Consider the following 25,999-nt stretch of genomic DNA (forward strand, 5'->3'; position numbering starts at 1 on the left):
TTTGAAAATTTTTCACTTTGTTTCGATGCTCTTACTATTGACTTGATTTTGAAATCCTGTTTATGTCCATGTGATCGGGTAAAACCGATAGTGTTGAGTTTTGCGGAAGAGTGTAAGATAATTAGTTTGAGTTTTGCACTAAGTTGCTTTGGTTTATTTAATTCTGTTTTGATGATTTTTGTTTGGAACCTACTCAAAAGCACACTTGTGAGAAATTGAGCCTAAATTGTAAGCATACACTTTATATGCTTGTAATTATTTCTTCTTGAGAGTGCCAAGTACTGTCTTTACTTTTAGGACTTGTTCGGTAATGCTTATGAGAGCCACAAGGAGAGTTTAACACTTTGGTATGATAGAGGCACTTAGGTTTTTCATTCTAGCCAAATAGCCTTCATTCGTTTATTGATTCTGTAGATAACCCCCTCTTTCACCATTTTCTATCATATTTCATTGCCACTTAGTTTTATTCTGCTTTGGGTTATGATTTTGCACATGAGTTATTTTTATTGGGAATTTTTATCTTGGGAATAGCTTTGGAATCTTGTAGCAGCTTACTTCAATCCAAAAAGAAATTCACTCTATTATGTGAATGTTCTTCCCTTATGAAAAAAAAAAAGAAAAAAAAAAGAAAAAAATAGAAATAGAAGAATAAGAGGGAAAGGTGATGAAAAGAAAGAAAGTAAGTGAGCCAAACATTTGGACTTGATTCCTATTTCCCACCTTGGACTACTGTTCATTGTTTATCCCTTATAATTTTTGTGGCTTATGTGCAGGTCATGTAATTCATTGCAAAACACCATAGGTTCAACTCTGACCAAATTTACCTACCCCTACCTAATCCCCATTACAACCCTTATAAAGACCTCTTGACATGGTTGTTGACTCTCCATAAGTGGTAGGAGTAGGATTTAAGAGCAAGCATATAGTAAGTAAGGCAGTAGTTGATGCATTGAGCAATTAAACACTATCCTTTAAACACTTTGAATGATTTAGAGTGAATCTGGTGAGGAGTTGGTTCTGAATAATTTTGTTGAGACAGTATTGTGTGAATTATTGGCATCTTGGTTGTGATACTTGAATTGATTGCTTCTTTTCTTTTTGTTTGACTTACGCTTGTTAAGGATATGTGCAGGAGCTCTCTAGCTTGTCTGTCAGTTTAAGTGTTGTTCCTTAGTAGTTTATTTTCCTTATTTTACTTTTGATTGCTTGAGGACAAGCAATGAGCTAAGTGTGGGGTTATTTGATGTGCGTAAAATACACACATCTAAATGGGGTTTTTAAGATTGATTTTATGGACATTTGGATGTGAATTGGTCTCAACACTCACCTTATACATATGTTTGTGTGCATTAGGTCCAAAAGAGGTCAAAGGATGAAAAAGGAAAGAATTGGAGCATAATTGGACGTCAAACGAAGCGAGCTAAATCGAGCATGAGCAAGCTGAACATGGCCGTGTTGATCTCAACACTGGCCGTGTTCTCAACATGATCACAAACATGGCCGTGTTACCAACACGGGAACAAACACGGCCGTGTTGGACATCAAAGAAGAAGTAGATTTTAGGGAGCACGGCCACAGAGAGTAACACGACCAGGAAAACCATCCCATGTTGGGAACACGGCCAGGAACACGGCCGTGTTGGAGGCGACAGGGGGTATTAATTAAAAGAATGAAAAGAAGAGAAAGAGAGGAGGCTAGGTTAGAACGTCCCAAAAACCCTAATTTTTCTCTCCCTAAGGGTTTTCTGAGCTGAGACCAAGGGAAAAGGAGACTTGGATTAAGGTTTCAATCAGATTTCCTTGAAGGATCGAAGATTGGGCAAGGTTCGTTGATTGATTTTCAAATCGAGCAAGAGGAACAAGAATCGATTCAATTGGAGCAAAAGGATTTGGGGCTGTTTACTCTCATCCAAGGGTGTAATCGGGTTTTCTCTACCTTTACTTATTGTTGTAATTGAATTCTTGTATATTTTGAGAATGAACATGATTAGCTAGATTGATTAAATCCATTGGGATTTCTTTACTATGTTGGCTTGATATTATATTGTTGGATTATTTGAGTTGGTTTTGTATTCTTCTTGTTTTCAGTATTAATAAGATTATGCATTATTCATGAGACGTTGTGAATTGTGATGTTTAGATTGCTTTATGAGATTGAGAAATCCGTTTGGCAATTGGAATTTTGAATAGCGAGGGCGGTTAATAATCGCTTAGTGATAAGGATAATTAACTAGCCGGATTAAGAATTAACAAAGCTTAATAGAGGCGGATTAAAGCTTAATGCTAATTTAAGAATCAATCGTTAGGAAGAGATTCCAACTTTAGGTTATTAGGTTTAGGAATTCGGTTATCTCGAGAGAGAAACGAATTGATTAAGAATTCATCCACGGGTAGCATAATTAGACTCACCGATCCTTTATCTTTTGTTTGATTGCCAACTAGTTTAGATTCCCTTTGGGTTTGTCTTCTTGTCTTGATTATTTCACTTATCAATTACTCCTGCATCTCCCTTAGAACTTAGCTCGTAGTTAATAGTTAGTTTAGAATTTATTCATCATCCATTTTAGGTTAATATAACAAAGAACAAAGGAGTAACTCTAGGCTTTCACTTTCCCGAGGAATACGACCTTGATACTCGCCATTAGTGCTAGACTGCATCGATAGGTACACTACCTTAGATTGTAGCTAACACGAGTAGCACCCATCAAGTACCGAGGCATTACCCAAATATTTCAATTCAGGATTTGTACAATTGGAATCTCAATCATTCCTTATTCTTCTAGGCAAAGAACGCCTGATGACACAATGATTGACATAAGAAATCATGGGAATGCAATTGACAAGCTTGACCGATGGATTGGTGCGTGACTTGATGATCAAGCAGGATGACACATAAATCCATGCACATAAGGGATAAATCATACTGTTTTCAATTAATCGAAGCGTAAATTAAGTGGGATGCGTATAATGAAGTAATTTGGGTTGGGTATTATTATTACATAGGCCCACACGAATTTTCCCTTATTTTCGTTAAGCTGGCTCTTAAAATTCAGGACTACGAGAGTTGTTGACCAGTCAACTCCTCTCTCGTTCTTGATTTCACTTTAGTTGTAATTGGGAATATAAGCATTTTGATGCTTGGGGCGCATATAATGAAGTAATTTGGTTCGAAGTGTTATTGGGTAGGGCCATGCATATTTTCCCTTATTTTCATTACGCTTAAATATTCTAATTCAGGATTTGGACCAATGGGATCTCCCTTATTCCTTGTTCCTCTAGGCACCAGGGCACATGATGACAAAAGATTAGTGTAAGGAATAATGGGAACGTAATTGATAAGCTTGACCGGTGGCATTAGGGCTTAGATTGATGATCATGCAGGACAAGACGTAAATCCACTCACGTAAGAGAGAAATCATGTTGTTTTCAACTAATCCAAGCGTCATACAATTAGGAATGTGAGTGTTTTTATTAAGAACCTTTATGAATAGAATATACGAACTCTAATAGTTATGAATCCATATATCACTAACCTAGAAACCCAATAACAAATTGAATCAAATCCTAGGATCACTCTAGATCATATTATAAAGTTGATCAATAGAATTAGAACCTAAAGAAAACTAAATTTTTTAAGTCTAATCCTAGCATGCCATAAAGATAGATCAAATTTTTGATATGTGTTAGATACATTAAATAAGAATGCAAGAATTCAAGTAAAGGTTACTAGAACAATGAAATATGATTAATAATCAAAACTTGATGTAAAATAGGGCTTGGTTCACGTTAAATAGACTTGAAACAAACCCTAAAACAAAACTAATAGGAAAAAGACTATTATCCCCTAAATAAGCTTAATGTTTAATAATAAAACTAAACCAAGGCCTACAAGCATATTTTGGCCTTATCTCATAGGCTTAGACCTCCAATAGATTGAATAAAGCCCAATCTTAATGCTCCTTAATAGTTTTTGATCTTGGGCCTTCAAATGTACTCTCCTTGCTAGCCCAATCTTGTGTATAGCCATTTAAGGTTTGTTGCAACTTCTTGGCTCTAGACCTTGTTATTGGGCCTTGTGCCAAGCTTAGCCCATCTTCAGCATCCTTAGCTTTGTTTACGTGCTCCTCATCAAGCCCATCATCGTCAAGCTTTTCTTGTTCTAGCCCATTGACATCAGTTTTAATGTTTGGAATGCATATAATTAAGTAATTTGGTTCACAGTGTTATTAGGTAGGCCCATGCGAATTTCTCCTTGTATTCATTAAGCTGGTTCTTAAAATTTGGGACTACGAGAGTTGTTGACAAATCAACTTCTCTATGGTTCTTGATTTGCCTTTAGTTTATTCATCTTTCTTTTTTTATTTATTCATATTTAGCTTCTAGTTTATTCTTCTAATAGAATGAGGGCATTTGTACTATAAAAACTGCATGCAACCGAATAGTTGAGGCTAGTGAGAGTATTATTTCAGTTTTCTACCTTATAGAAAATCAACTTATGGGTTCTTTTAAGAACCTTATGGACTTATGGAAACTCATGCTAGCAAACATAGACTTATCGCTCACGTCCTTCCTTTCTTTTGTGTTCTTTGTCTACCCTTGTGTTTAAATCAATTCGATTTCATCCTTACGCTTAGCCGTATGGAAGAGAAATGATAGTCTATTTGTGTAGCTACAATCTAAGGCAGTGAACCTATCGATGCAGCCTAGCACTAATGGCGAGTATCAAGGTCGTACCCCTCGGGAAAGTGAAAGCCCAGAGTTACCACTTTCTTCTCTGTTATATTAGCGTGAAATAAATGATGAATAATTTCTAAATTTATTAATAACTACAAGCTGAGTTCTAAGTGAGATGTAGGAATGAATGGATAAATGAAACAACCAAGACAAGAAAGCAAACCTAAAGGGAACCTAAACTAGTTAGCAATCAAACAAAAGATAACAGATTGAGAAGTCCAATTACGCTACCTATTGACGAATTCTTAACTGATTTCAGTTTCTCTCTCTCGATAATCGAATTCCAAAACTCAAGAACCTAAAGTTGGAATCTCTTCCTAACGATTGATCCTTAAATTAGCATTAAGCTTTAATCTGCCTCTATTAAGCTTTGTTAATTCTTCATCCGGCTAGTTAATTATCCTTATCTCTAAATGATTATTAACCAGTTCTTGCTATTCAAATTTCCAACTGCCAAATGAACTTCTCAATCACACAAAGCAATCTAAACACCACAATTCATAACGTCTCATGAATAATGCATTATCTTATTACTACTGAAAGCAAGAAGGATAGAAACGTAAACTCAAATAATCCAACAATTTAATACTAAGCCAACATAGTAAAGAAATCCTAATGGATTTAATCGATCTAGCTATACATGTTCATGTTTGAAAAAACTAGGAAATCAATTACAATGAAAGAATAACAAAAATGAAACATATACACCCTTTTCTCTCGAATTGGATGAACAGCTCCAAATCTGAATTAGCACTATGATTGGTCTCCCCAATTGCCTCTTGATTTGCTCTACTACTGTTTTGCACTCGGAACCTTGCGATTCTGGGATTCTCCTTCTCTGCAACTCTCTCCCGAACTCAGTACTCTGCAAAAACCGAACCAGCTGCCAAAACTCTCTCTGCTCCTCTCTAACCCTAGCTCAAGAAATCATTTTCCTTATATAATTGTCCCAGCACGGTCATGGTCAGGGCTGTGCTTGTCAGCACGACCGGAGTCTAGGCCATGCTGAACCTTCGGATCTTGAAAATTAGGTGTTCTTCCTGTCCGTGCCCTCGCTAGTGCTAAGCCACCACGGCCCATGCTGGAGGCCATGATAGCCTCGGACACCGTGCCAAAACACCATATTTGAGGATCAAAGGCTAATGGATTGAGCACGGCCTTGACCTAGGCCGTGCTCAATGTTTGAAATGCGAGCCCTTGTCTAATTTTGATGAATTCCCGTCCTTTTTTGCATGTATTGATCTAAAATTGCTCAAACACTGATGATGGACCTATAAATTCTCCTAAAATGCAAAAGAACACATAACACGGGTGATATTGGAATAAAAGCACAATAATTGCTAAGAAAATACACAATAATATGCAAGCAAATATGTGTAAAACTATGCATATCAAATCACCCCACACTTAAGCTATTACTTGTTCTCAAGCAATTAACAACTCAACTCACAAAACTGCAGTTAGTAAGTCCTTACAGTTTATACCCCTAGTCCACAATAGATAGTACTCAACACATCTCAAAGAAAACTTAATCATAAATCAAATTGCAAATCATTAACAGAGAATGGAAATAATATTTACGCATGAATAACTTAAATAGCAACTCAATACAAAGGATCACTCATGTCACTCAAAGTGTATATAAGGTGAAAAACAAATCCCTCAAAGCAAATGCACAAAACCCGCTCACTATAAGCTTGCTCATAAATCATATCTTCGCTACTGTGAATAAGTAAATACCAAAATTGAAGGGTCTTTATTAAGGTTGTAATGGGGCTAAGGTAAAAGTACAGAGATTTGAGAAAGAAGTGTGAAAATGCTAGAAATCTTGCAATAAACAACAATATACGCTCAAAGGTTTAAATGCCTAAAAAAACAAGAGGAATTATTCACTAAAATTCTCACTTCATAGAATAACACTCGAAAATGCTCTAAATCCAATAAAGAGATAAATAATTAAAGAATTTTGTTTATTTTCTTCTTCTTCTTTTTTTTCATTTTTTTTAATAATAAACTAGCAACTTATAAGAGAACTACTGCATACGTAAAGAATAAAAATACAGTTTGGATTGAAGGGAGCATCTAAAATATCAAAAAGACAAAGTGAATTTGCCAACATAATAACTGGCATCTTAATCCCACATAAGGGTGAGCAAGTCACAAAAAGAAATTCTAGCATAAGGGTAAAGGAAAGACAAATGTAAAGAATGGTATAATTGAAGTGTATAGGTGTAAATTATGAAGAAAAGGTTAAGGCTCAAAACTGGCTAACTAATGAAAACATAAAGGGTAGGCTTTTGGCCAAATGTAGTGAATCCTTACTTGCCCAAATCATCTCATGGTATTCACAAATTCATGTAACTTTAACAAGGAATACAAAGCAAGTTCTAGAAGCAAAGTCAAGTACAATGCACACTCAAACAAGAAATATAAAGAGCATAAATATAATGAATGCTTAACTGGCTCAAAATCTCACTTTGAGGTGTGGTATTAGGTGCAATTGGTTCGCAACATCATTAATTGAATCATTACTTAAGGGACACATGCATATGACATTATCAACATTCTAAGTTAAAATTCGACAATTTAAAAAACAATGAAATAACACCGGTTTAACCCAGCAGGACAGATGTGTAAAACACCATCAATTGTTTTCCAAGGACAATGAACAACAAAGAAAAGTAACTATAATTCTATAAATCAAATAATCAAATGCAAAATGAAACAACCAAGACAAGAAAGCAAACCCAAAGGGAACCTAAACTAATTGGCAATCAAACAAAAGATAACAGATTGATAAGTCCAATTACGCTACCCGTGGATGAATTCTTAACTGAATTTGGTTTCTCTCTCTCGATAACCAAATTTCTAAACTCAAGAACCTAAAGTTGGAATCTCTTCCTAACGATTGATCCTTAAATTAGCATTACGCTTTAATCCGCCTCTATTAAACTTTGTTAATTCTTAATCTGGCTAGTTAATTATCCTTATCTCTAAGTGATTATTAACCAGTTCTTGCTATTCAAATTTCCAACTGCCAAATGAACTTCTCAATCACACAAAGCAATCTAAACACCATAATTCATAATATCTCATGAATAATGCATTATCTTATTAATACTGAAAGCAAGAAGGATACAAAACTAAACTTAAACAATCCAACAATTTAATACTAAGCCAATATAGTAAAGAAATCCCAATGGATTTAATCGATCTAGCTACACATGTTCATGTTTAAAACAACTAGGAAATCAGTTACAATGAAAGAATAACAAAAATGAAACATATACACCCTTTTCTCTCGAATTGGATGAACAACTCCAAATCTGAATCAGCACAACGATTGGTCTCCCCAATTGTCTCTCGATTTGCTCACTATTTTGCATTTGGAACCTTGCGATTTCAGGATTCTCCCTCTCTGCAATTCTCTCCTGAACTCAGTACTCTGCAAAAACCGAACCAGCCATCAAAACTCTCGCTGCTCCTCTCTAACCCTAGCTCAAGAAATCGTTTTCCTTATATAATTGTCCCAGCACGGCCGTGGTCAGTGTAGCACCCCAACTCCCAACTCATACATCCAATTGTATAGCAATATATATATATATATTTTTAACTTTATAAACATAATTTACCACTTAGTTGCAATATACATTCATACAATTTAAGTGGCATAACATACTTAATATATATAAGGAATATTTATACATTAGTTTAATTCACACAAGTACCCAAAATGCCCCAATGCTTGAGATAACTCCTTTGGTCCACCTGATAATACTGACTGATGCAAAAAAGAGCAATGCACAGCTAAGGTTATTTACAACTGCACTAACCTGAAAGAAAATTGCTAAGGAATGAGCTAGCGACTCAAAAGCATTTAATTTACTAAACTATAGTATATTAGGCTAGAATTATCAAGTCTTTATCAATACAAAAAATTATACCAACACTCAACTGACAATCACACAGTCAACCATTTCAATTATTCTCATAAACAAATAATTTCATCTCACATAATGCAAATAATCTCAAACTCAACCAAGTCAAATAATTCAATTCCACATTATTTCTATCAAATTAGGATCAGATGACTCATCCTCACATTTCCTCACATTTTCACATTTCAGTGACCACTTGACAAGACTATCCCCCTGGCTCAGTCTTGCCATCTCACATACTCGGGTAGCTATCCGCCCGGGTCAGCTTTCCCTATCACATAATATCCGATCAAGAGTCATCAATCCTTAATCACAATCAATTCACTTCACAACACATCACAATCAATTCACTTTACAACAAGCCAAAAACATAACCATTATGAACTCAGTCAACCAAGAGATTATCAAGTAATCAAACAGCAGTTCCTACTCAATATACACAAAGTTTAGTCTATTAAATACTTACCAAAATTTTAGGATAACAAAGTAATCCTATTCTTTTTCTCTTACCACTTCCTTGCCTTTGGATGAACCTATTCACATATTCAATACAAATACAATTCAATCACAAGGCATAAATATACATATCTTTACTATCCATAAAACATCACATTTCAACAAAATAACATATATTCTAGATATTCATATGATGCATGAGATGAATGACAACAAATCAACATATTTATTGATGAAGGCAGCTTGTAGGTACTGATTTAGAAATTATACCAAAACTTATGTACAATTAATAAAAATCTCATGTTTTCCAGAATTACACTTCTATTTTTATAGAGACCATAGCAGAAAGAATCACTTCAAAATCATTGGTATAGAAATAGTTATGGCATTTTCAATACAGCTGCTCCAATTTCCATTTAAACAGAACAAAAAAAAGTTTCCTATTAAATGACCAGTCAAAAGAATAAATTTTCTGATGAAACTCTACAGATATAAAATTAACATTATAAAGTTTCTATAGACACTAATTTTACTCAATTTGGACTTCTCTAGCTCAAGCTGTGAAACACACAATTAACAACAAATTTCTGAATCCTAAGTCAGATTTCTGCTTAAAACAGTTTCGAGCAGGCCATATTAAGTTCAACGTATCTCACGTTATACTCAATAACAAATTATGAAAATTTGCAGACATATACTAGATATATAAATGAACAACTTTCACGTTTAACTCTTTACTTGGTTCAGCCTCTAAATGCCTCAAACTGTCAGCACAAAAACCAGGTCACTTGCTGAAGCACAAACAGAGCAGCAGCAAATCGAACCTTATAAGTTCATACTCACTCAACGATCTGCAAAACCATTTTACAGAGATATTCTTGAAACATATACCTACAACTTTCATGTTTGGAAATTTTCTAGATTAAACCTCTAAGGTCACGAAATCAGAAGTGAAAAATATACATATCTTTACTATCCATAAAACATCACATTTCAACAAAATAACATATATTCTAGATATTAATATGATGCATGAGATGAATGACAACAAATCAACATATTTGTTGATGAAGGCAGCTTGTAGGTACTGACTTAGAAATTACACCAAAACTTATGTACAATTAATAAAAATCTCATCTTTTCCCGAATTACACTTCTATTTTTTAGAGACCATAGCAGAAAGAATCACTTCAAAATCATTGGTATAGAAATAGTTATGGCATTTTCAATACAGCTGCTCCAATTTCCATTTAAACAGAACAAAAACAAGTTTCCTATTAAATGACCAGTCATAAGAATAAATTTTCTGATGAAACTCTACAGATATAAAGTTAACATTCTAAAGTTTCTATAGACACTAATTTTACTCAATTTTGACTTCTCTAGCTCAAGTTGTGAAACACAAAATTAGCAATAAATTTATGAATCCTAAGTCCGATTTCTGCTTAAAACAGTTTCGAGCAGGCTATATTAAGTTTAGTATATCTCACGTTATACTTAACCAACAATTATGAAAATTTGCAGCAATATACTAGATATATAAATGAACAACTTTCATGTTTAACTCTTTGCTTGGTTCAGCCTCTAAATGCCTCAAAATGGCAGCACAAAAACCAGGTTACCTGCTGAACCACAAACAGAGCAGCAGCAAATCGAACCTTATAAGTTCATACTCACTCAACGATGTACAAAACCATTTTATAGAGATATTCTTAAACCATATACCTACAACTTTCATGCTTGGAAATTTTCGAGATTAAGCCTCTAAGGTCACGAAATCAGAAGTGAAAAATTTCTTCCCAGAAATTTCAGCTTCAAGATCACAACTAATAGCAGTCTGACCCAAAAGTCAAAATGCGTGGGCCTACCTAATAACAGTCTGACCCAAAAGTCAAAATCCTTGCATTCCCACTTGTATGATGCTTGGATTAATTTAAAAAATTATGCTTTCTCCCTTACGCATGTGGATTTATGGCTCGTCCTGCTTGATCACCAAGTTAAGCCTAATGCTAACGGTCAATCTTTTTGAATTGCATTCCCATGATTCCTTATGCCAATCTTTATGTCATAAATAGTCCTCGTTCCTAAAGGAACAAGAAATGATGAAGATCCCAATGGTGCAAATCTTAGATCAAAATATTTGGGCATGCCTCAATTTTCCGCGTTTCCTCTTCCCTCCCAAAGAATCATCCGCGATCATTCGGAGAATGATATTACTGCTCCATCAACTAATTCTCTTTCTTCGCATTTGTCTTATCATTGTGTGTATGATTGCCTCTTCCACATACTTTAACTCAACACTCATGTTTATGCTCACTAAATAAAATTAAACCATCATACTAGACATAGATTAAAAAGAGAATAATAAAAGAAACAAACATATGAGAACCTAAGTAGGATTTCATACCTGATAAGGAAAGAAATTGCAAGTTCTTTATTCTCTGCCATGGCTAAGCATAAGGATTAAATCGAATTGATTTAAATACAATGGTAGAAAAAGAACATAAAATAAAGGAAGGATGCGAGCGATAAGTCTAAGTTCACTAATGTGAGTCTTTATAAGTTTGCAATGTTCTTGGAAGAGCCAATAACTTAATTCTCCACAAGATAGAAAACTGAAATAATATGCTCACTAGGCTTAAATATTCTATTGCATGCGGTTTTCATAGTGGAAAAGCCTTATTTCATAAGAAGAAGAAACAAGAAGGTAAATATGAATAAGCAAATAAAGGAAGATGAATAAACTAAAGTCAAATCAAGAACTAGAGAGAAGTTGACTGACCAACAACTCTTGTAGTCCCAAATTTTATGAGTCAGCTTAACAAAAAAATGGGATAATTCGCATGGGCCGATCTAATAACATTCAAGCCCATAATCATTTAATTATTGCAAATTATATGGCCTAGGATTTAAGTGTAGGCAAGTTAAGTTTTTCCACCAAACAAGTGCTATAAGCATTAGTACAACTCCCATTGTTAATGATTAAGCAATATACCTTATCTTGAATTCGACACCTTTGATGAAAGATTTTGTCACATTGCTCATCTTCCTTTTCCTATTTTGCTTGCACACTTAAAGAATGCCTTGCAACTAGACTTTTCATCAACGTCCCTCAAGTCATCTTCTATGTCGCTTGCATCTTTAAGAGGTGGGATCTCATCCTTCTCATCTTCACTATCATACTCTCTATTAACAAGAACCATGGTCTTCTTATCTAGAAAATGTCATTGCATATGTCCTCTCCCCTTGCACTTAAAACACTCAATGTTGCTTGTCTTGGGTTTAGGCATCTGAAATTTATTTACACTCCCTCCTTCCTTTCCCCCATTATTATTGGCAAACTACGCTTGAAGGTGTTTTTGTCTCCACTTTTCCAATTTTGCTTCTAATTGGATGTTATAGTAGACGAGCTATGCTTGGGAGGTCTTCCTTTCAATTACCTTTCCACTTTGCGTGCCATGTGGTTCATGTCTTCTAACTCCACATATGGATGCAATTCCACAGCATTAGCAATTTCCTTATTTATCCCGCTCAAGAAACGAGCCATGGTTTGCTCAAGGCCTTCCTCAATCTTAGCACGGATGAATGTCACCTCCATCTCTTAAAAATACTCCTCAACAGTTCGCCTCTTTGAAACCTTTAGTTGATCCCACCACACTAATGCATAATCTATAAACTCAATAGCAGTAAGTTTGACTTTCTCTTTCTTAGAGTAATTATGATAATCGAACACAAAATCCACCTTCTTCTCCCATGCTAGATATGCTTTAGGGTCACTATTGCCATGGAAAGTAGGAATCTTCATTTTTATACTCCCAAGGTTGTTATCTTGCCTTCTACGCCCTTGTATATTATCATCAATGGACTCATTATCTTCATTATAGCATCTCCCCCTACGAGCTTGTTTAAGTGCATGTTGGTTTATGTTATTGATGTTGTCATTAGTGGCATTTTGATTTGTTTTCACTCTATCCACTCGATTACTAAAATCTTATACTTGCCTCTCCCTATACAATCCAAACACTCACCACTTGCCATGATAACCTATAATAATAACTCAAAAGCTGCAAAGAGACCTCACAAGTAACACTCCCTCACCACTTGCTTTTCACCTCTCGGATTTTTTTCTTATAGTTCTTATGGAACTTAGGCTACTAATTATCAAATTAGGCTCAGTACAATCCAAACAAAGCAAAAACTAAACTTAAGGTTGACTATAAGAATCAAGAAAACGTAACAAACAAAAACAAGAATCAAACAAGACGAAAACAAGAAAACTTGTAATAGGTGTTTACACTACCCCCACAAGCAACTCTAAAAAAAATCATAATTGAAATATGACAAAAGGACTTGAATTTAAGCTCAAGCAATGACTTGATGTGTTTTAGGCCGAATTTAATTCTATAAACCGAACTTTATCACAATTCAAAAGTCTCTCTTTTAGCATTTTTTTCTTTTCTTTTGCTTTCTCTTTTTCTTTCTATATTTTCTATGCCAACTTATAGCTAAACAATATTTTATATTAGATTGCAACAAGTTTACAATAATAAGACACTAAGACTTGCAAACAAACGAATAAAGCAAAGATAGACTTAAAGATAAAAAAATCTGCTAGGATAAAGAAAGAAAAAAGGATAGATTTGTTTTTATATGTGGAAGAATGAATCTAACACTTAAATAAAATAAAAGGAAACAAAATTGGACTTTAAAAAGAACAAGGAATCAAGTTATGGGTTCTTTCAAGAACTTTTTATTTTTTTTCACACTAAAGAAAACAAATCAACTAAAAGATAAAGAATACATACTTGATTGATGAGCCAAAGCTCTAATACCAAATGATACGCACGTGGCTATCTTGTGCCAAACCCGTATTTATTGTTGATGTCTTCACCAAGGATCATTCACCTAATCAAGCAAATAAACTATAACTCCTAACAAGACCCTTAAATAACTTGTACTTAAGAACCTGAATTACAAAGAATTAAAGGTTTTTTAACATAAACAAAGGTTTAGACTAAACTAAGTTTGTAAAATACCAAGCCTTCACTTGATAAATCACCAAGTTCATAAAGAACAAAAGAAGAGAATAACTCCAAAATAATCAATATTGAACCAACCTTTATATATAAATTTATACTAGCTTATATAGGCCTTAGAAAAACCTAATTTGTACTAGCTTATCGCTAATGTCCTTCCTTTGTTTTATGTTCTTTATCTACCATTGTGTTTAAATCAATTCAATTTGATACTTACGCTTAGCCATGGAAGAGAATAAAGAAGTTGCAATTTCTTTCCTTATGAAATACGAAATCCTACCTAGGTTCTCATATGTTTATTTCTTTTGTTCGTCTCTTTCTAATCTATATCGAGTATGATGGTTTGGTTTTATTTGTCGAGCATAAACAAGAGTGTTGAGTTAAAGCACGTGGAAGAGGCAACCATAGGGACCGATCCAATGCTTGGACAAATGCGAAGCAAGAGAATTAGTTGATGGAGTATTGATATCATTCTCTAAATTATCGTGGATAATTCTTTTGGACGGAGAGAGCATGTTAATTGGGTTTTGAATCTAATAATAAGAACTCTAGAATTTTGAAATTTGATATTTTACCAAATAGGGTTTTTGATCTGATTAGAAACATGCCATAGGATTAATATTTAGATCTATATTTCATTTTGATTAGATAATTAGACATGTATAATATGATCTCATGAATGATTTGCCACTTGTTAGTTTACTGCACTTTTATTTTTTAGGGTTTCTATTAGTTTTAAGGTTTTAAGTGTTCAATTGAACTCCTCTTATTTTTATTTTAATGTGTTTTTTCATTTTCTTTCATATTCTAATTAATTTTTTTATTTGTGCATGTGAAATTCGGGTCTAGAATGCAAAATATACTGAAAAAATAATAAAAGACTAGCCTGAAACCCTAGAGCCGATTGGTTGTGCAAGGCCAACCATCATTTTTTTGTTTTTTAACAATTGTTGATTATTTCAACGTTCTGTATAGTTTTTAGGTCTTTTCCTTTCACAATCGTAGTTGTAGGCCGGGATGTAATAATTAGGTTTACTTTCTCACTTTATTTTGTTTATTTTTTACTTATTGTATGGTTAATTAAATATGTATTATATGATTGATTAATTAAAATGGGCCACATAGACTTAGGGGTTAAAATTAGATCCAACATGAATATGATAGTCCTATAGGCTAATCAACATCAACTGGGCCTAAAACCCTAAAATCTTAGTAGATTTAGCGGGCCTAGACATGTTTTAATTAGGATTGGGCTTACTTAGAATTAGGATTAGAATGAATAGGCCTTGTCATAATAAGTAGTCCACTAGGTCTAAATGCTAGAAATTAAAAGCATAGGATATAATTGGGCTAGACTAGGTGGCCTTATACATAATTAACTAGTAAATTAGGCTAACAACTCCAATATGGGCTGGGTTAAATAAAAATGAGCTAGACTTAGGTGAATCATGTGTGTTGTTTTGGTATACATGTGTATAAATTGCTTGCATTTATAGATAATAATTTATTAAATAATAAAATTAAAGATTAATATACATAAATAAGGAAGTTGGCTTCCAGACCATCTCTAGATTTTATGGCGCAAGCATCCTTATAGAATTTAAGAAATGCCACTTATTAGTAGTAATATCCTAGTGGTTACCCGGGTGGGGACTCCCATCTCCACGCTAGTCTTAGTAACTAGTTAGCATGTTTCCAATTTGGTTGAAAAGCCTTATAATGCTGTAGTTGCAAAAGCCACTTGGGTGTGTACCCGAAATCGCTGCCCACAAGGGGTATATTTATAAATATAAGAAATCAACTCCGTAAGAGGGTATATTTTTTGAGGATGTGAAAACACCCCAATAAGAGGGGTGGTCTTTGTAAGCATGAGAAAAGAACACCGTAATAGGAGCACAATTTTACGTATAAGAAAATAACCTAGTAAGAGGGGTATATTTTTTAATATGAGAAAACAACATAGTAAGAGGGGTATATTTTTTAATATGCTACCCTGTAAGAGGGGTATATTTGTGAGTATGATAAAAAAATCCCATAACATGAGTATATTTATGATTACAAGAAAATAACAATCTAAGAGGGGTATATTTATGAGTATGATAAAGCACCTCGTAGAAGTATATTTGTAAATATGAGTGTTAGCGTAAGTCCTTTCATGACTTTGGGGACCCTTAATTTTGATCTTGATAATCAAATTAAGGTGTACTAATTTCGTATTTTGAGTGTCTATTATATAGTGTTAAAGTGGCTTGAACATTGGACATAAGGTCTTAGAGAAAATCAAGTAGCTTTTATGAAACTGCAAAAGTGCGAGGCTGCTTTCAAAAGTACAGGGGCGCTTTTCTCAAAGTCAGTTGGAAGCCTCCCAATCAGACATTGGCAATTAAAAAGTTTTCTGCTTATGAAGCACGAGGGCGCTTGCTTATGTCCCTTAGAGCTAAGAAGGGGGGGGGTTGAATTGGTGACCTCAAATTACAGAAGTAAGAGGCTTTAGGTAAAAACACAAAAGTTTATGGAAAAAGGATGAAGAGATTAAGGGTTAGAGAAGTCTATACAAAACGATTTATAGTGGTTTGGGAACAAACCTCCCTACGTCCACTCCTCTATATCATACTTGAGTATTTTACTATAATCACTTTGATTACAACATTGGGTTTTGCAAGTTCACCCATAACTTGGTGTTTTCAAGGCTCACACTAAACCCCTTCCTTTAGTGTATCAAACTCTCACCAAGTCCCTTAACCCTTGAGTATTAATGGTTACTCAACAACCAATTCCTTGTATTTTTAATATTTAGACTCACACAACAATCCTTTCTAAGCTTTAGTTGAATAAAGATTTCAACTTAATACACTTTACAAAGAAAGAATATGAGTGTAAGAAGTTGAGAAATTAATTTGCAAGAGTTTTGGTATAACTAACACACAAACTTAGTTGTTATCTCTTTAAGAGGGATATTTATACTTATACCAACCCCTTAAAGACATTATAATGAGACCAAAACTCCTTCAATACAATATTTGATGACTTGGAAAAAATTTCCAAAAGTCATGGAAAGCGTTCTCGCACTTCCTAAGAGCGCTTGCGCTTTCTGAAAAGAGATGTTGAAACTCTAATGGTTCCAGCCACATGGCACAGATAGGGTGCCTGTCGTCTCAATGGTTACTGAAATTGCATTAATTGAGAAAACTGCCCCCCGCCACAATAACGCCCTTAAGCTTCCCTTTATCGTGCCTACAAGCGCTCCCGCGCTTTGCATCGCGCTATCGTCTGCCAAAAATTGTCTCAACAACTAAAGTAAGGTGCCATCGTGCTTCTCGAAGCTTTGATACTTTGACTGCCAAGTGTCATGAGATGATTGGGCTTTTGTCAGGTGAACTTTTCAACATCTTATAAACCTTTGATCTTATGAAAAGCGCCCCCGTGTCTTTGAAGCACCCTCATGCTTTTGAGGTAGATTCACAATATTTTCTTTAAAGCTAAAGAATGTTTGGGATAAGCTTGGTTCCTTTGATGCTCTGTCACATAGATACTTAGTCATGATGTTAATGATAACTAATTGTTAGAATCAAAATAGAAATCAATTGCACCTTAAGTCAACAATCTCCCCCTTTTTGATTTTGACAACCAAATTGATTGGAAATTCAAAATTGATAAAGTATATATGCAATTTAGTAACCAGAAACTAATATTTAAAAGCTAAAGGAACAATTTACTTAAGGATTTTTAATAAATGTTACTCCTGCTCAATAGTTGCATTAGTGCCCCTCTGAATTTGTTGTAAGATAAAATTAATTACTTAGGTTAATTGTTAATCAACTCTCTCCCTTTGATCATTAATCACTTTTGAGGATTTAATAGATTTCTCTCCTCTTAATGTAGATTTCTCTCCCTCTTGATGCTAGATCTCTCCCCTTAATTCTAGATATCTCTCCCCTTTGGCAAAATTAAAAAGGAAAAGAGATATAAATTGGCAAGAAGATAGCAAACATATAACAGAGATTTCATTCATAGAAAATGTACATATTTATGATCATAAGATGAGAGACATGTATGAGATGGAAAAATAAAATGAGAAAATAGAAAAGAAAATCAAATCAGTCTTCTTTCTCATCATCCTCTTCTTTTTTTTCCTCTTGATAGACCATGAGCTCCTTTCCTTTGCCACTAGTGCTTGCTTAGGGTGGAGGAGTGGGAGCCTCTTGTTCCTCTTGTTCTTCCTAATCCTCTATATGACAATTAGCCTTTTGTATCTCAACTAAGTGCACATGCAAATGATGGAGGTAATTCTAAGTTTATCCCATTTGCTTTAGGACTTTGTCCTCAAAAGAAAAAGAGGTTTTAGGAGGAAAGGAAGAAGGAGTTAGATCACTAGGGATCCTATGATCTTTCTTTCTTTTCTTTTGATCATCCATATATTCACCAATAAGAAGAAAGAATTCTCCATCCATTTCTCCTTTAGGACCAAGTCGAATGACCTTAGCATGCTCTAGGAAATCTAGGCCAAGTAAAAGTGGTGAAATAGGAGGGGTAAGATAGGTTTTAGTGAGAGGAGTGATGACTTGGAAGTACTTGGCAATCTTGGTGATATGTGAAGAAACAAGTATAGCATCTTTTGAAGTATTGCCAAGGTGAAAGAGATTATCAAGAAAGAATCTTGAAGTCACAATTTGCTTACCGTGAATCATTGTAAAGAGAAAAATGAGATCCTTTTGGAGAACATTTTCAACCCTATTATCTCTTGCATGGATATTGGTGGTGATCATCCTATGAACAACCCAATGAGTAAGGGATTTGAGATCCTTTGAGAGGGAGGTTTTTGAGTAGGTCTCTTTAGTGGAGATTTATCTCCAAAGTTGGGAGAAAGAGAGAGGCATCTCTACGAGGTTCTCAATTATGGAGAGATGGCCTCTTTTTTGGCACCCAAAGATGGATGAAAATTGAGACTTTGTAAGGGTTCTTCTCTCCCAAAAAGCCTAAATTTTATCCTATAATATTCATCCCCATCTCCCTTTTTAAAGCCAAGCTCTAGGTAGGTGGGAGAAAGAAGTCTTTAAGTCTTATGTTATCAAGAAGATCATGTACCTTTTGGAATATTCCTAGTTTGATTAGAGCTTCTTCATCAAAGAACCACCTAGGTTGGATTTCATTCCTCTTTATTGTCATGTATTTGATTCTTGCCTCATCATTCACTCCATTCATTCTTTCAATGATTGATTCAATGGAGGAGGGGCTTCTACTAATAACTTTTCTTGGACCCATGCTTATCTTGATGAATAGGAAGAGAAGATTGGAGAATTTTTTAAGAAAGAAGGAAGAGATTTTTGAGAACTTTTGAAATAATTGTCAGAAAATTATGCAAATGAGTAAGATGTGGCTTTTATAGCCTTAAGAAGGTGTGGAAAATGGTCAACAACGGCTAGTTTTACATTGAAACCAATTTTCAAAAAATCTATAACGACTAGTTTTTTGTTGAAATCGAGGGTAAGTGCAGTCGCGTTTAGGGGTCATGGGCGCGCTTTTAAGGTCATTTCTAGGATTTCTTGAGGACCTATAAAGCATGAGCGCGCTTTTTAAAATTTCATACAAAAACCAATGTTATAATGAATGCATGAGCATACTCCTTTTACTTTGATCATATCATTTTGTATATGAGTATTGAGATGCACCAAGATTAAAGAATCTAGGGCTAAAATGACCTCGAAAGACACAACATTTGCAAAATAAAAAAAATCACAAGTATCACAATCAATCAATTGCACAAACTGTCAATAATTCAAACTAAAGTGCTACCATCTATCATTCCTAATTCTCTTTATATGAAATTTACTCTCTCCTCATTTAGGGCTTTGTAAAAATATTGGCTAATTGTTTGGATGTATCAACATATTCTAGCACTACACTACCACTTTGAGCATGATCTCTCAAGAAGTGGTGTCTAATATCTATATTTTTACTCCTAGATTGTTGAATAGGATTTTCAGAAAAATTTATAGCACTAGTGTTGTCATATTTTTTAGGAATGTGTTCAACCTCTCTCCTATAGTCTCTTAATTGTTGTCTGATCCAAAGGATTTGAGCACAACAACTCACCGCCACATATTCGGCTTCCGCGGTGGAAAGAGCAACTGAGACTTGTTTCTTACTAAACCAAGACACTAAGCATTCACCTAGAGAATGACAAGTTCTAGAGGTGCTTTTTCTATCTAATAGACTACCGGCATAGTCGGCATCTGAATATCCTATTATATCAAATGATGTTTCTTTAGGATACCAAAGTCTTGAGTTTAAGGTTCCACATAAATATTTCAAAATTCTTTTTAACGACATTTATTTGGACATGATTAAAATCTAGCACAATTACAAACACTATACATGATATCTAGTCTAGAGGCTATTAAGTATAAAAGTGATATGATCATACTTTTATAGAGCTTCCCATTTATGCTCTTACCCTTCTCATCCTTGTCCAACTTAGTTGTGACGCTTATGGGGTCTTGGCTACTTTGCAACCATCCATTTCAAATTTCTATAGAACTTCCCTTGTGTACTTGGATTGGTTGATGAATATTCCGTCTTTGCTTTGCTTGATTTGAAGACCAAGGAAGAATTTGAGTTCCCCCATCATGCTCATTTCAAATTCCCTAGTTATAAACTTAGCAAAGTCCTCACAAAGTAACTCGTTACTAGCACCAAATACAATGTCATCAACATAATTTTGAATAATTAGAGTGTTACGTTTATGTTTCTTTACAAAAAGAGTAGTATCAACCTTGCCCTTTTGAAATCCATTTTCAATTAGAAAAGAACTAAGCCTTTAATACTAAGCTCTAGGAGCTTGCTTTAATCCATATAAGCTTTAGAAAGTTTAAAAACATGATTTGGAAATTTATGACCTTCAAAACCAGGAGGTTGCTCAACATATACTTCCTCGTCAATGAAACCATTTAAAATGGACTTTTCACATCCATTTGAAAGAGTTTAAAGTTCATGTGACATGCATATGATAAAAGCATCCTAATAGCTTATAATCTAGCAACCAGAGTAAAAGTCTCATTATAGTCAATGCCTTCCTCTTGGTTGTAACCTTTTGTAACCTGTCTACCTTGGTTTCTAGTGATAGAGCCTTGCTCATCTAGCTTGTTCTTAAAGACCCATTTACAACATATAACTTGACTATCCTTGGGTCTAAGGACAAGTTCTTACACTTTGGTTCTCTCAAATTGGTTAAGTTCCTCTTGTAGAAGAATCACCTAACTCTCATTTTTTATAGCCTCATCAATGGTCCTTGGCTCAATTTGAGAAACAAAGGCTAGATTATTTAAAGCTACTAGCTTAGAATGACTACTTACACCTTTTGATAGACCTCCAATGACTTGAATGGGGGCATGATCCTTTTAGATATTCCAAGCTTTTGGAAGGTCTTGAGGATTTACCATCTCTTAAGAATCTTGAATGGCATTTTGGTTCTATTGATCTTCTTGAGCTTCCTCCATAGGTTCATCAACTTTTTTGGAGGGATCATCAATATTCACCTTGAGTTCCTCAAATGCACCTACAAGATCATCCATACAAATACCTTTTGCAAGATCAAGCTTGTTTGATTTATCAAAAACAACATTTATAGAATCTTCAACTACTAAAGTATGTTTATTATAGACTCTATAAGCTTTGCTTGAGGTGGAATAGCCTAGAAAAATTCCTATATCGGTTTTGGCATCAAATTTTCCAAGGTTATCCTTGGTATTTAGGATGTAGCATTTGCAACCAAAAACTCTAAAATATGAGACATTAGGTTTTCTTCCTTTTCAAAGCTCATAAGATGTTTTGTTTAGCGAAGGTCTTTTGAAAACTCTATTAGCAACATAACAACTAGTGTTAACAGCTTCGGCCCAAAAGTATGAAGGAAGTTTATACTCATTGAGCATTGTTCTAGCCATTTCCACTAGCATTCTATTTTTTCTTTACACAACTTCATTTTGTTGGGGAGTTCTAGGAGAGAAAAAGTCGTGAGAAATACCAGATTCTTTACAAAGATTTTCAAAAAGATCATTTTCAAATTCGTTTCCATGATCACTTCTTATAGAGAAAATCAAATATCCTTTTTCAATTTGAACACATTTTGAAAGCCTCATTCTTATGACTAAGGAAGTTAACCCAAGTAAAACTAGAGTAATCATCAACAATTGCAAATGCATATCACTTTCCACCCAAGCTAGCTACTCTAGTAGGTCTAAAAAAGTCCATATGTAGTAGTTGGAGTGGTCTAGAAGTACTTACAATGTTTTTAGATTTAAAAGATGATTGGTGTTGTTTTCCTATTTGGCATGATTCACAAGGCTTGTCTTTGATTAACTTCAATTTAGAAAGTGATATGCATTGTGTTACACATGTTTATATGCCCAATTACTTCTATTTTTATGCATAGTTATGTTATTTTATGCCAGAATCACCTGTGTTTTGGTTCCTTTCATGTTTCAGGTGATCATGATGGACATTATCGGTATTTGAGGGTGATACATGCGAATACGGACCGGAATCCATAAAAATTGAACAAAGGCTAGCATTTCAAGGTTGAGCACGACATGGAATATGGCCGTGCTGAACCATTGACCTTTGATCCTCAAATATGGCCTTTTGGCACGGTTTCCGAGGCCACCACGGCCCGTGGTGGCTTAGCACCTGCGAGGACACGGTCAGGGAGCAAAGGATAAATCTTAGGACTCAGAGGTTAAGCATGGCCTGGACTCTGCCCATGCTGACCAACACGAGCTTGACCACGGTCGTGATGAGACATTTATATAGGCAATTTCGATTTCTTTTCTAGGGTTCGATTTTTTTGACCTTAGATCTCATATACGCGCATGAGCCACCTCTTTCTAGACTACGACGTTCAATTTTGGGAGACCATTTCGCATATTGAAGGACGAAGTTCAATGGTTCAAGCATAACATTGAAGATTAAGAGTGGATTTTGAGGCATTCAAGAGGCAATTCGAGGTTCATTATCCAGATTTGGGGATTTAGGAATGTTCATCTAATTTGAAGAAGAAGGGTGTACATGTTTCCAATTTTCTCTTCTGCATTTCTTCTTTATTTTGTTTTATTCATTAGCATGAGTAGCTAGACCTGTTGAACCCATTGGGGTTCCTTTGTTTATTGGATTGCACTTCATGTTTATGAGATTTTGATTATCAATGCTTGTATTTTTCTTACTTTCAGTATTAATAAGATATCACATTATTCATGAGAGGTTATATGAATTGTGTTGTTCAGATTGCTTTCTGTAATTGAGAAATTCATTTAGTAGTTATAAATTTGAATAGTACGAACTGGTTAATGCTCAGTTAGAGATAAGGATAATTAACTAGGTGGATTAAAAATTAACAACTCTTAATAGCAGTGGAAGAGATTCTGTCATTTAGGTTCTTAGGCTTAGGAATTCGGTGTTATCGAGAGGGAACTCGAATTCAATTTAGAATTTGCTCACGGGTAATAATAATTGGTAATCAATCTACTATCTACCTTCACTAAAATCCAACTAGCTTAAGTCCCTTTTGGATTTGCTTTCTTTCCTTGATTGTTTCATTAAACTGTTGCAGATTGCTTGGCATTTAGCTAATCATTTAGCTTGCACCTAGTCATAGATTAGTAACTTCATCACTGTTATTTAAGATTAGATAGTATAAGACACTGGAGTAGTTTTAGGCTCACCCTTTCCCGAGAATACGACCTTGATACACACCATTAGTGCTAGGCTGCATCGATAGGTTCATTGCCTTAGATTGTAGCTGCATAAATAGCTCATCAAGTTTTGGCGCCGTTGCTAGGGAATTCCTTTATGTTAACTAGAGTGAATTTGTGTTTGTGTTACTCTAGCTATTTTTGTTTTCTATCTTTTGATCCTTTTTATTCTTTATTCTTCTATTCATTTTTATGTTCTTTGGTTGCTGCCTTCTAATTTCAGGTAGTTTATAACCAGGAGCTTTAATCTTACCACTATAGACCCTCTTGCGAACCCTCTGTCTTTCGAGGAAGCGTATGCAAGAAGAAGAGGAAGCTTGGATAGAGATTGAAGCCCCTGCGAATATACCAGTAGAGATGGGAGACAACAACAACAACCAGGTTGTGGATGAAAATAGGACAATGTACGAGTTTACTAGACCTTCTCTTACAGGGACATAGACGAGTATAATGCGACCATATGCGACAGCCAATAACTTTGAGATAAAGCTGAACGTGATACAAATGGTCCAGAATATTGTGCAATTTAGGGACTGCCGAGCGAGGACCCAAACAGTCACACAACCAACTTATTAGAGATCTGTGATACCTTCAAGATAAATGGAATGACTGATAATGCAATTCGGTTGAGGCTGTTTCCTTTTTCTTTGAGGGACCGAGCGAAGAGATGGTTGCAGTCACTCCCAAGCAACCTATTACGACATGGAGTTCTTTGGTTAAATTTATTTTATATAAGTACTTTCCTCCTGCTAAAACTGCTAAATTGAGAAATGAAATATCTTCTTTTATGTAGTTCGATGACGAGAGTATGTATGATGCCTGCGAGGGGTACATGGACTTGCTTCGATATTGCTCACATTATGGATTACTAGTATGGATGCAGGTTCAGACTTTCTATAGCGGTTTGAACCTCGATTACCGAGCGGATGGTAGATCTTTGCGCAGTGGGTGGGGCCTTGAGCAAGGCCATGTAGAGCAAAATCTGATAGAGGAGATGGCCATGAACACCTACCAGTGGTAATCCTCTAGGAGTCGGCCAGTCAAGCAGGAAGTGGTTAACTAGTTAGATTCTACAGCAGCCTTGGTAGCTCAGGTGGAGCTTTTGGTTAAGAAAATCGACCAACTCTAGATGCCGGTTCATGCAACACAGATAAGCTATGAGTTTTGTAATGGCCTGCACTATAGTGCAAATTGTAATGCGGGAGGTCTGTTTGCTTCACCTTCCACTTCTTCTCCTTCTCCATCCTTTATTGTTGCTGTTGACCTTGAGCAGGTAGACTATATGGGTAATGCACCTAGACAACAGAACAATCCATACAACAATACATACAACCCAGGTAGGCGCAATCATCCCAACTTCAGTTGGAGGAATAACAACGCCTAGAGACTACCAGGTTTTTAGAGATTGCATCAGCAACAACCCCAGCAGCAAGCTGGTCCATCCCAACTACCTCCACCTCAGGAGAAGAAGCCTAATCTCGAGGAGTTGGTGATGAGATTTGTGTCCTCTACCGACAATAGGTTTCAATAGACGGATAGTGCACTTAGGAATCGACAGTCCTCCATTTAGAATTTGGAGAACCAGATAGGTCAAATTTCTAAGATGTTGGCTAAGAGACAACTAGGGACGCTCCCCAACACTACAGAGTCTAACCCGAGGGAGCACTGCAAGGCTATCATCTTGCGATCAGGTAAGCAGTTATCTAGTTCTTTACTTGTAGCTCATAATGATGATGTTATTGTGCAGGATGAGCCTGCCACGAAGGAGCCATAGCCTGAGGAGATAGAGCCTGTGAGAGCTGAGGATAAGAAGAAGAGTCCAGTGAGAGAGTACCAGCCACCTATCCTATATCCTGCTCGACTGAAACAGGAAAAGGTTGACTAGCAGTTTGGTAAGTTTCTAGACCTTTTTAAACAACTGCGCATTAACCTCCCTTTTGTTGAGGCTATTTCGCAGATGCCGAAGTACGCAAAATTCTTAAAGGAGATATTGAGCAACGAGAGGAAATTGGAGGACTTGGGATTGGTGACCCTGAATGAGGAGTGCTTTGCCATTCTATAAAACAAGCTGCCTGTTAAGAGGCGTGATCCAT

General features: G+C 35.3%; 1 non-coding gene across 1 annotated transcript; it reads right to left on the bottom strand.

Annotated features, from left to right (window-relative positions):
- Window positions 1-24,666: 24,666 nt before the first annotated feature.
- On the bottom strand, window positions 24,667-24,773 carry LOC112536152. The gene has a single exon (XR_003080208.1). It is a non-coding gene; the product is annotated as a small nucleolar RNA R71 (small nucleolar RNA).
- Window positions 24,774-25,999: the final 1,226 nt, after the last annotated feature.

Source organism: Ricinus communis, chromosome 9 (genome assembly GCF_019578655.1).
Source record: "Ricinus communis isolate WT05 ecotype wild-type chromosome 9, ASM1957865v1, whole genome shotgun sequence".
Lineage (NCBI taxonomy): Eukaryota > Viridiplantae > Streptophyta > Magnoliopsida > Malpighiales > Euphorbiaceae > Ricinus > Ricinus communis.